Below are 12,631 nucleotides of genomic sequence, written 5' to 3' on the forward strand. Positions count from 1 at the left end.
TTCCTCTCAGTGAGAGCTGCACATTGTTAGCATGTGAATATGTGAAAACCACGCTTATTTTTCTTGGAGATAATTTATAAGGCACAATTCAACTTTTAGTCACCAGCTACATCAGAAACTAAATCATCATGTGCCACTTTCCAAGACAGCTGCTGTACATAAGAAATTCTAGATAAAGCTATGGTTTACAAGAATGGTTCTTCCGGGGACACTTCCCAATTCATACCTCTCTTTCTGAAGGAGATTATCCTGAAGTAGACCGGTGTAGGATAAAAGGTAAAATGTACCTTCTCCCCCCCACACGCTGAAATTTCAATATAAAATAGAATGCATTTACATATTCTCTAGAGAACACAGGAAAGAAGGAAGGAAAACTGATGGACCTTTAAAGCTTATGCTACAAATGATAGAGTTATCTTCTGACATCTTTTTTACTTCTAGTGACTAACCAATGGAATAAAGTACTGTACGAGGGTCCAAAGCTAAAGTGAGACTTACTTTATAACAGATTATTTTTCAAATGCACTTAAAATCTGTTAGCGACATAAAGGTAAAATGTTTTAATTAAGAGTTTTACCTTAGTGGTGCTATTAACAAATGCCTCATAAAACATTTATGGAAAGTCAATTTACAGCTACTGCACTACCATAATTACAAAATTTCAAAAGTCCCTAAATGCTTATTTACATAATAGACCATAATGGCTCTGAAGTGATCATTTATATCTACCACATAAAACATTCAGTTTTAAAAGCTCTTCATAATATGCATTTGCCTAAATGTGCATTCAAAAACTTGGCTTGGCCATTTATGATTTTATCAGATAGATAACTTGCTTGTTTATTTGGTGTTTTGTTAATTTTCATTTCTGTACAGACAATATAACAGTTATTCTACTGTCTATGTATCTTCTTTGCACAGCTACCCCTGTAAACTGTTAATACCTATAAAACTTAGCAAGAGTGATGGGAGAGACTACAACAGCAAAGAGTTCAGATAATTACATGTCTAATTTATTCGTGGTTTCAGAACTTACACCCTGACCTGGTGTTTTGTGTCACAACTAGTTTCCGATTTTTTTAGGTGAGGAAGTTATGCATAATACCAAATTAAAACGTGATAAAGCATTCCTTAGTTTATGAAGGCATACAAAACAGTATTAGCAGAAAATGACTTTTTAAACAAATCTTACTTAGCAAAGGATAGTTTTAAGGAGTGATTTCAGACAGACCAAGATATCGCTGAGCATTTTTGTGCAGGATTTCCTTATTAAATAAGATGACAAGGACATGTATGTTTGTTTGAAAGACTAACAGGTGGATGAGGCAGATCAGCATCTTGAACTACCTGAAGATGGGAGTCTAATTCTGTCAGTATCAAGTAAGAGGTAGTAGATAAGGTAAAGACAGACCACAAGACCCTTAGGGTGCACACACGTAATTTGTGATAAATATTTAATCATATGTAATGGAAAAAAGATCCAACTCCTCCCCAAAAAACTTGGCAAAACTGAAGACTATGATAGTAATGGCCCCTAGTCAGGACAGTTTTGTATAGCAGATAGTATTAGATTTTGACCAATGACTAATTTTTTGTGTGATTATAAACCAAATGACAGTGTCATATCTCCAATTATTATTTTCTTTATTACATTCTTTGACTTCTATGTATTGGTTTTTGAATTGTTTAGTGATCTAATCACACAGGGCCATGATGATTTACTAAAATATAGCTAAAGAATGCAGCTACAGGATGAGACTGATTTAAAAAGTTTAAGTTTCTGCTATTGTATTGAAAAACAAAACTATTACCTAGGACTGTGTTTCAGAAGACATAATCAAAGCATTATTCAACAACAGATCACCTGATTCCTTTAGCTAGTAATTAGTCAAACAGCTGTCATCAGTTGAGTATAGAAGGGCCTCCAGTCCTCTAACTGGACTCAGCATTTGCAAAGCATAACAGTGCAGCTGGATACTGAAAAAGCCTTTCTAATCTTTTGCCATAGGTAGAGAAACCCAAAGAACCCCCAAAAAGCACATACAAAATCAGGAGCAGAACACCTGTGCATGGAAATCATACCCATGATGTCAGATAAATACTTCAACACCCAATATCTACTTAACAAAATATAAATGTGGGTAATTTTCTTTTTCCATGTATAGTCATGTTCAATGACAAATGGAAGGAGCCTCATTAGAATGATTTATTATCAGCTTCCGACTTTAGAACTGAATTCATTCAATCACAGTTTAAAGAGTCATCTACAAGAATATACATTTGACAAATAGGAAAAAGTAATACACAAGTGACTTCAAAAGTCTGAAAAGCAATACTAGGATTAATGATACTGTACAAGAGACAGTAATACTTAGTAAGCTTGTATGTCCCTTTCTGAAACAATTTAAGTAATCTTTCTTGCATTTCTGATCTACTACCGAGCCCTTCTAAAGCGATGCAGCTGGTATCTCCATGTGTACAGATGATGTGTATGAATGTAGTGGAGAGGTCTAATTACACAGGGAATAGTATTTGCTCTGAATATCAAAGGAAAATAGGTGCTTCCAAGTCTGACTCAACCAGAACTGCTACAAAATGTTATCTACCAGACCTCAACTCAGAATGTTGAGAAGAAGTCAAAGTCTCACTAAGCCATGGGTAAAAATTCTTCTTTAATTCAGCTTTAACTCAACTGATTTCATTTCAGTTGCACCAGAAATGGAATTTTCCATTAGATTTTTTTTTGTTTGTTTGGATCGCTAAAATATTATCAGCCGGCTGAAATCGACTGCGATTAAGTGCATTGGAAAAAACAAGAAACTCTTCAAAAAATCCTCTAAAATCATCAACATAATTAAGAAAAGAGGTTGAGCTATAGATGAATAAGTAATGGTGACAGCTAAACAATGTTGGCACAGTCCAAGCGATCTGAAACAGGCCGAAAACTCTGCTGAAGTGTGCTGAAGATTAGGTTTAGAACTCACTTCTGCTCTGCACGTTCTTTTAGAACACAAACCTAAAGAAACTTCTAACCAAATACATTTTAACTACTGCTAAGGTACTTACTTACATTTTTACATTCAATCACATGTGTATGTAAGAAAGTGCATGCACATGATGCAGAAATATCCTATCACTCTGTGAGACATATAATTAATTTCCACAAACTAAAGCATTTTTATCCTGTGCTAGTCTAGTCCATGTACAATCAATCAAATAATAACCAAACATTTACAGCTGCTATAGCTTTATGCTGTTTTCAGATCAAGTTCCTTCGATTCTAAATTCCCGTCTTAAGCACTACAACAGGCAAATCTCTCCCTCACGGCCTAACTCTTCTGGATTCAGTACATATACTGTGACAACAAAATTACACTGTTCACATCACAGATCAGTAAAGGTTCTGTTTGCTTTTTTTATTGACAGGACTCTGCTCTAAGTGGCTGTAATCTAAATGCTTTTAATAATTTGCCAGATAAAATAAAACAGTTGGAAACCATTGTGTCAGTAAATGATTACAGATTTTGAAAATTTGAGAATTCAGCAATAGTTCATATCATTCATTTAGTGTAAGTTTTTATTTGGCATATGTTTGCACTGGAAGATTTCCCTTTGAAACCGTTCCTGTCTATCACACTGTGTCTTCACAACCATTATGAAAAAGCTGAACTTAGCAAGCACTGCACCAAGACTTTTTTATACACATTTGACCAATTATATTGAAAATATTTTCAGTGAGTCATTAAGAAGAGCTACTCATGTGTTTGTGAGAAATAAAATTCATGCTGTTTCCTATTTTAGTTCATGAATTGGTACTGAATTCCTAGACCATATTCTGTATTTCCTTAGTAGTTACGTATGAAATTTGATCCCAAGCACAATAATTCCTGTAAACTACTTGATAACAATCTGTTCTTCCCATCCTCCATTACAGAAAAATGAATAAGCTAGGTATTTGGGTTATGTTTAGTATTAAAGCTCTATGGAAAATAACTACACAGTTTTATGGCAAGTTTTGAGGTTTTGCTTTTCAGTTTTGATCTGCAGAATGAAAGGCAATACTTTTTAATATAAAGGTGAGCTGAAACATCTATGAAAACACGAGATTTCAAAATTGCTCCTTTTTTTTCCTTTGTTTCTTTGCTCTCACACTCTTTTTCTTGTTTTTCTGTAGTGTTGGAAATTATCAGAAGGCTTTGGATTAAAAAATCCTTCTTGGTGAAAGTTTTCCTGAAGCCAATGTACCTCTGTGAAGTGTTAGGTTCAATAAACCCATGTATTTCAAAGAGATTTTATTTAAATGAAAGGATCCCAATTATCCCTTTTTATTACCATGTATGTCATCTCACAGAAGAGCATTTTGGCTTATTCCAGAGGCAAAACTGGGATCAGTCAGACAAGAAAGGGGCAAAAATTCCAGAGTCAGGAATTCTCCATTGAAAACATTGTGTTGTGTGTTTGTTCTGTGAGGGACTGCCTTTCACAATACTGTAGATGGAACCTTGTGCAGCTTTTAAGTTAAAAAAATAATGTTTAACTCATTATCCAGCAGCTAACTAGGAGCTTTCAAAAACTAGCATCTGTGGTTACACGAGAAGACATTTCCAAGACATTTGCAGACGTTGCACATGGTAGTAATCTGCATGCAGTTTGGTCCTCCTCTATCTGAATATTGTATCCTTCAGGTTAAGTGCAAATAAAAATCAAGATATATTTGGCTACAGATAGTTCCTGGACTTTCAAACACCACTAAGAATCCAACATGGTCTTCAAATGGCAAACATAATTCATCAACAAACATTGTTCTCTCAATTAAAAAAAAAACCCACAATGTCATAACCAAAGATAATCATATCATCTTCCCTTAGCTAATATGACCTCTTCAGTCTTATCCACAAAATGAAACCTGTACATTCAAACTTTTACATTAGCTAAAAACATGGTAGAATTTAGGTGTCCTACTCGAACCACATGGCACAGATACATAAAGGTACTTTATAATTTCTCTTGCAACTATCAGGTACAGTGATGAAGAAAGAATAGACATCTATAGACTAAAAGACCTAATTCAACTCATGTCAGTCTCTCAACATTTTGGGAACTGGACTTCTGCCTTCCTATTTCTAATGAGTTGCTGCCTCTTTGGGGACAACTCTTCAGAGAGGTGTGAGTGAGTCATTTGCTCTGCAGTCAGTCACTGGCTGCAAGGGACACCACAGGTAGACTCTATCATAAGTTCCCACTTGTATGGAAATACCCCTTAAGTCGAAAAATTGTCTATAGCCTTGTTCTTTTCTGTGAATCCATAGCTTGGCTTCTGCCATTTCCACATTGAAAATGGCTCTTGGTTTGCAGGTCTGAATTTGTTCCCTGCGCCACACCCTCTTTTCTCAGAGACCTCCTATTTTTCCACCTTTGGCCTGTAATCTCTGGACTTAGTAGATACGCCGCAATGCTGACCCTCAGTCCAATTTCTGGCCGTAAGCTGGCCTTGGCTTGGGCTGGCCCGTCTCTTACTCTCTCTCGTTTGTGATCTTAGCTCATTGAGACTGCAAGAATGCCTTCTGTCTTGACCCAGCATCTCACACACGCCTAATCTCTTAGTCTGACCTGTCACTCCTCCTCTCATTCCTAGTTTGATCATAATACTAAAAACACTATTGGATATTATTACCTTGTTCTATGATATTATTTTAAATATTTCTTCTCTAATTATTGAGATTAGATATTGGTACAACCTGCTCCTATCTTCCCATTTTCTTTAAGCAGTATCAACCTCAAAAAGAATGGCTACTGCAAATTAGCTCAGAGATTTCACTTCCAACTTCTTTCCTAATGTTCAAGCTGCATTATGTTATTTCAATAAGGGATATATATTCCATTGAGCTCTCTATTACTGCACTAAAAATGATGGTCTCTCTGTCTCACAACTACTAGTTTACAAATCAGATTGCAATAATGCATTTTAATTTCTAACTAAATATATATTTAAATATTGCATGAACCTGGCTCCTTTCCAACACATGCTTATTAAAGCCAGCTGTGAAGTAATTATTGAACATGCTAAAAATGGCTTTTGAGAGTGAAACAATATGAGTTTTGTTCAATTTTGATTCACACACTGAGCTTTGACTAAATACCACATTCCAAGAACTGGCTCTCTTATGAACTGGAGTCTCTGAATTACTTCAGAAACATAATTTCTGAGAGGTGCAGGAATCTAGGTCAAGGACTGATTGTAGCAGAATTTACTTACATAAAGGAATATGCTTCTTCCTAAATAAATAATGTTCTTGCAAGCGCCAATGAAGGCAAAATAATGAAGAAAGCCCAACCAAGGCAATTCAATTTGAAAATAAAGATATTCAATAGAAAATCCAAACTATACTATATATGTAGTCTCATTTTATGTAAGTAAAATATTGTCTTTCTTTGGGATTTGCAGTCTAGTCATATTCTCCCAACATAAATATTACATGTATCTGATAGATTTCCCACCTTTTATATGTTTCACAAACACATTTGGTTATATCTTTTTAGACGTTAAAAACTTCTCACAGGCATTTTCACTAACATTTGAGGCATTTGGTTTAAAGTATAAATGATAAACAATTGTCTCCAGGGGGAGCATGGTCTAATTTTGTCTTTATGATTACTCATATATTTGCAAAAAAATAATCTGACTATCCTAGCTGTAAGATTCTACTTGGTTCTGCATTTGCATACTAATGGACAGAAGTATTTAAATTCTTACAAATATCTATTGCTGGCTAGATGCAGCCCAGCTGCTCCCTGTTAAAAATAGTGATTAGAAATTAATATAACTATCCCATGCATTCACAGCGTGAGATTTGTAATGTATGAAGAACAATCATTCCTAAGGGGGGCATGCTTGTGAATGCTGTATTTAATTAATGCCCAAGGGAAAGAGCAGAAGAGGAGGGGGAAAATAACACAGCTAAATTTATTCTGCAGTCGTACCGATGTTAAACACTGCATGCCAGATTTAATGGCATGTATTCATCTAGCTAGCAGAGTCTGTTACTCAGAGCAAATGGTGCTGTCTGCCTGCAGGAGACCGGGATTTTAAAGAGAGTTTGGGACTGCACAGTAGATTTGCATTTTTTTTTTCCCTCTGCTGACTGATGCTAGGCCTGTCACCACGACCATCCAAGCTCCCAATACTCAGATCAGCTCTGCGCATAGGCTGCACAGAATTCCTTTTCACTCCTGGTTATATCTCTCGCCTTGCAACGAGGAGGATGAGATGCAGCAGCAATCTGTACAAGTCATACCAATCATTTATGTTGAGACTGACGCTTTTTTCCCCCTAGCTGTTACTAGCATGGCGTGAGAGGATACATACAACAGCTACATTTAAAAAGAGCAAACATGGCAGCAGATTGAAGTGAAACGCTGCAATACAACGCTCATCGCAAACAACAAATGGCTTTGCATTAAAGAGAAATTTGAACGCTACTGCAGAAGCTAAGAAAACGATCCTACTGTAACATACAGTGGTGCGTTAGTACAGAAGAAAGTTCGTTCATATGCACGTCACAAAAAATGTCCTGCGTACCAACGCAGTCCGCTGGGGTGATCCCAAACCAGGCTCTGCACGGCCTGGAAGCTGCATTCGCTTGCAGTGGTGCCCAGCGTGTTCGCAGCGCAAAGCAAAAAGGCTGTGAAGGTTGGCATTTATTTTCGATTTTGTTTGCGATTTGAACAGAACGCGAATAACAAAGGACCTTTTGTGTCACAAAGAGCTTATTTTATGGAAATATGAACCTGAGAAAATATGAAAGTTCAGGTCCAAATACGTGTTTCCGACCACACGAGTAAAAGTTTTCCCTCCCGAAGAGAGCTGAGGCCGTGCCCGTACTGTCAGCAGAGCCACAGTGTTTCCACAGACAGATAGGGGAAGAGCAGCACGCGCTCAGTGTCAGACTGCAGTGTTACCTCGCCTGCCTTGGCGGGCTAAACCGGGCATGCTGCCCTTACAGGGACCCCCGGGGGGCCGCGGGGCCGGCGCAGGGCCGGGCGGCGAGGGGATAGTCGGGCCTGCGCCGTGCGCCGTGGGGCGACCTCTCCCCACGGCCGGCCGCCCGCCGGCGGGAGGGGGCCGCCCCCGGCTGAGGGGGCTCCCGGCCGGCGAACGTTTGGATACGGCTGTGGCGGCTCGTGGCGGCGTGAGCCCAGCTGCCTGGCTCTTGGGTGGCTGGAGGTAGCGCCGTTTACGGGTGTACGCTTGCGTGCCTGCCTATCCGCCTAGGTGTTTACAGACAGCACGCTGAGCAGTTTTGTCTGCTATTCATGGGTTAAAAAAAATGCTTTTCTTAGCACTTGGGCAGCATTCAGTCTGAAGAAATGCTGTGGTGTCGTTTGTGCTCTGTGTTTGGGAAAGCTGTGGCAATCAGACGAGTTTGTTTTCCATCTGTGAGGTATATTTACATTGCAGCTCGAGCATGCCTCTGCTCGTTTCAATGCTTCCAGCCTAGCTTCAAGTTTCTCCTTCGGTACCAGCGCAAGGAAGGCACGGAGTGACGTTCAGCTCATGGCCAGGCGTCTGCGGCGCAGAGCGGGAAATAAAAGGCGGGCACGCGTCTTTGCCCGGGACCCCTGCGCGCCGCGGCGGCCGCCCCGAGCTCCGCCTCGCCCCAGGTCCACCGCCGTCCCTGCGGGCGGCCCTACCGACACACACCGGCAGAGCCAGCTTTCAGCACGCTGCCGAGCAGCTGTTTCCGTGCTGTTGCGGCTGCGTGGGTGTAAAGGCCGCTGTGGAGATGCTGCCCGTAGTTACAGGGAGCCTTGACGTTGCGCCTGGCTTCTCCTCCCGCAGGGCGGCCAAGCACGACGGCCGCCCCGCTGCGGCCGGCGGCGATGCGGTGCAGCAAACCGTGCAGCTGACCGTCGTTCAAGCCCGTAAATAGAAAAACGCCCTGGGCGGTTGAGTGAAAGGGTTTCCAAACCGTAAAATTCAAACACCTTTGAGACTGGAGGTCTAGTTACCCTGCAAAGTCAATTACTGATATTTTAGAACTGATCGTACGAGATGACTCTTAAAGAGATAAAAGAATCAATGACTTTGGGGCTGATCAGAAACTGATAATTAACGCTGATATTTTCAATTTGTCCCTGGCCAGCTAGCCTCAGCCGCTTCCATAATATATCAATAGTGAAACAATGTCTCAGTAGCGCTATGAAACCTGCAGAAAGGGAGCCTTATCTGCAGGAAGAGGAAAAAAATGTTGTGACAGCTACTTAGAAAACAGAGCAGATAGACAGCTATATTTAATTTCTGAAAGTCTCCGTCGTGATGTCGCTCTCCAGTAACCAAGACTGTCACAGTAGCAACGAGAGGCAAGTTTAAAGTACAATCAAACCTTTTCTGTAATCTTATTAGCTGTGTTCTGTATTTGCTCTTTCTTAGAAGTTAACAATTTTTTGAGCGGTTTGAGGAAGACTTCTCCCTTTTTCGGCAGGATGTGTACTGTCTCACATAAAGATACTGCGTCAGGAAACGGCAAGCTCTCTCTGATATCCTGCTTTTTCTTTTACAATAAGACTTAACAGGGTTCGCAGAAGAACAATAATGTAACAGAAACAGTTTATATTTTCCCTGTGGGGAATGCAAAAAGAATGTCATATTTTTTTTTGTAACTTTTCCCCAAAAGAATTAGCCAGCTGTGATATTTTACTTGGTCTAATACAATTCTAATCGTGGTTTTGTGGTTACAAGAGCCCTTCTAAGAGTTTTGTTGCCATGCCTAGCACAGCACTCAGTGTAGCTTCAGAAGACTGAGCCCAAAGGAAACCATTCCGGTCTGCAGAATCTATGTTTTTCTGTATGCAGCCATTATTTTCGCTAGACATCAAGAGAATAGGACAAGCGATTATACTACTGAGACTGAGAGTCGGGCTCTCTGACTCAAAGTCCTTCTTAGGAAAGCTAGGCTAATAGCACTTCTTAGAGAAACTGATAGGTTAGTTAGTTAATATTTGTACAATAGATGTGTACAGGTACTGTACCTGTTCATCTTTTCTCATATCAACTGATATTTTAAAAGGACTGTATAGTGATTGTGGGTCATATGTACAGCCCTTAAAATGTTACATTTTTTGCTTTTCTGCATTTTTCTGAGGCTTAGATGTCACTTTCTTGATGTTTCATCAACTTTCAGTGCCAAAAGGACGGGAATCTGACGTGACACAATATGACCAAGTGTGGTACAACAGACATCTACCCTGCAAAAAACTTCTTCCTTCCCAAACAGGAAGCATTTATTTGTCAGTAAATAGACATTTGCTAAAAAAAAAAAAAGCTTAACAGCTTTTACCATCTAATCAGGAAGTTTGCAGAGATGGCAGATGTCGATTGAAGGGATTGATATAAGTTCACCTGCTGCTTTTAAGTCTTCCCAAACTAACACGCAACTACACGCTGAGATGCTACCATCCTATTAACCTGTTTTAAGGGAAGCATATCATGAACAGCTGAGAAGAATTTTTGAGAATCTGAGATAAAAGACGGGGATCCATTATTTGTGTGCTTTTAACAAAAGAATACAAACAAAAGAAACAGAATAAGTGACCTTTTGGAATCAAAAGGTATCACTCTGGGAGAGAAATTAAAGAAGTGATTCTATTTTTTTAAATAACATTTATATTTTCCTCTCTCTTCACTGCCTCTGGTATAAAAATGCCTATACAGTTGTTTTTTGAAGAGGGGAAATTTGACTGACTAAACCAGGCTGCCGCACTTTAAATAGGCAACCAGTTACCATGGCAACAGTTTTACTTTGACACACAGCTTGTCTTGTTCTAAGGAGTGCAGCCGGTTGGTAGGGCAGTTTGGAACACCACTTTTTTTTCCCCAAAAGAAGCATAACACAAAATAATAAAACACCGGAGAAAATGAGTTCAATAATTAAAAATCTAAACCCAATATAGCATCTTGCAGAATGCTGCAGTTTCTTGCATTTAACAAATGAAACCTGACTGCAACAGTGAAATAAAGAACCAACCTTCATAAAGAAATAAGGATTATATTTTATTCCACTGAAAGGCAAATGTAGATTGCTTATGTATTTTGTAATAGATGAAACTTCACTTGTTAATTCACTGGGTTTTCTTTCTTAATAAAGAAACACATTATTTCTTGTCGTTATTTCTTAAGGAGAAAAATCTAAATAAAAAAATGGGTGTAGAAGGACCAATGCAAATTTTCCCCTACAGCTCTTACATTACAAGCAGGATGAATATTCTAACTGACATTTTATAAACAGTAACAGTAAATGATCAGTTTTCTGCCCTGAAATAAACCTTTCGGAAAAAAGGAAACAGAGTTTAAGAATCCTAAATGTACAAACTTCTCCCTGCAGATACAGACAGCTTTACATTAGATGCAAAGTAATTATGTGCAAGCCTGTTCACAATAAGAAGGAATTGCAGCCCTTTTGCTATGGGCATATTGAACAAATATCTAAACTATCAAAGTTCAGAAAAGTTCAGCTCTTGTTTAAGCAAGAACTGGAATGGTACTTGGAGTAGAGGAGAGGCTGAAGTACTTCCAATCTGGAAGTTAAAGAAAATGAGTAAGAAACTTGGATCCAATTATCCATTCCAGAAGAACAGTAGCGGAAGAGGGCCCTGCATTGAGTAAGCTCAGTTAGCGTCGACTTACTGGAGTCAGAGTAATTTTCTGATGAAATAGCTATATCATTTTGAAGAAAACATGGCTTGCATTCGTGACTTGCTCTGGATCTGAAGCAGATTAGTTCAATGTGTTAGTCCCATTTCTACCTTTTTTCCCTATATAAAAACGTAAGAGTTCTACAAGGAAAAGGGGTCAGCAAGAAGAGCGATGGAGACTCTGAATGTGTCTATATCTCCACTCATCCTTTTCTTTACCTGTTTTCTGCCTTCACCTCAAGGACTTCTTCATGGACTTCACCTCAAGTCCATAATGATTCTCAGTTCTCAGGAACATATTGGTTTAAGTTTCTGCTGCAAATCAGGGATCTGAAAATTGAAATTAGGAAATTGTTCTGTCTCTGCAAGAAAAGATGCGATCCAGTGCAGGATTCACACCTGAGAATCCTCTAGATTCATTTTAGGTCCAATGGAGGTAAGGACCTATCCTTCTCAGCATTTCCTACTGGAGATTTTGGGCTTGTTTGTACCTACCTCATTCTAAAGTACTTAATTTTCCCTAAATATATGTTATAAGGAAACTGGACATTTTGGAATTAAATGTTCCCTAAATCTATCTTCTTTTATGAGTTTAGAATTTAGCAAGTTTGGAAATTTTTGCTAGCAGTATGTACGTTTTTAAAGGAATCTGTCTTAAGTTACTCTGTAGATGAAGGTTTCAGTATTTACAACATTTGTTCTAGGATAATTGCTGGTGGTTCTTCATATCCATATCACTCTCAGTCTTTGCTGTGAGCAAGAAATCATTTAGTATGTGAGATTTATCTACTTTGAAATTCCTCTTTTAGTTTACAATTTTGTCTGCAAATAAATAAATCTTTATAGACACGATGTCTCTAAAGTTGTTTACAAATAACAATTTAGATAAAATGTATGCATATGAATAATACAAATGATGAATTCACTTCCCAAATACCCA

Source organism: Struthio camelus, chromosome 4 (genome assembly GCF_040807025.1).
Source record: "Struthio camelus isolate bStrCam1 chromosome 4, bStrCam1.hap1, whole genome shotgun sequence".
Lineage (NCBI taxonomy): Eukaryota > Metazoa > Chordata > Aves > Struthioniformes > Struthionidae > Struthio > Struthio camelus.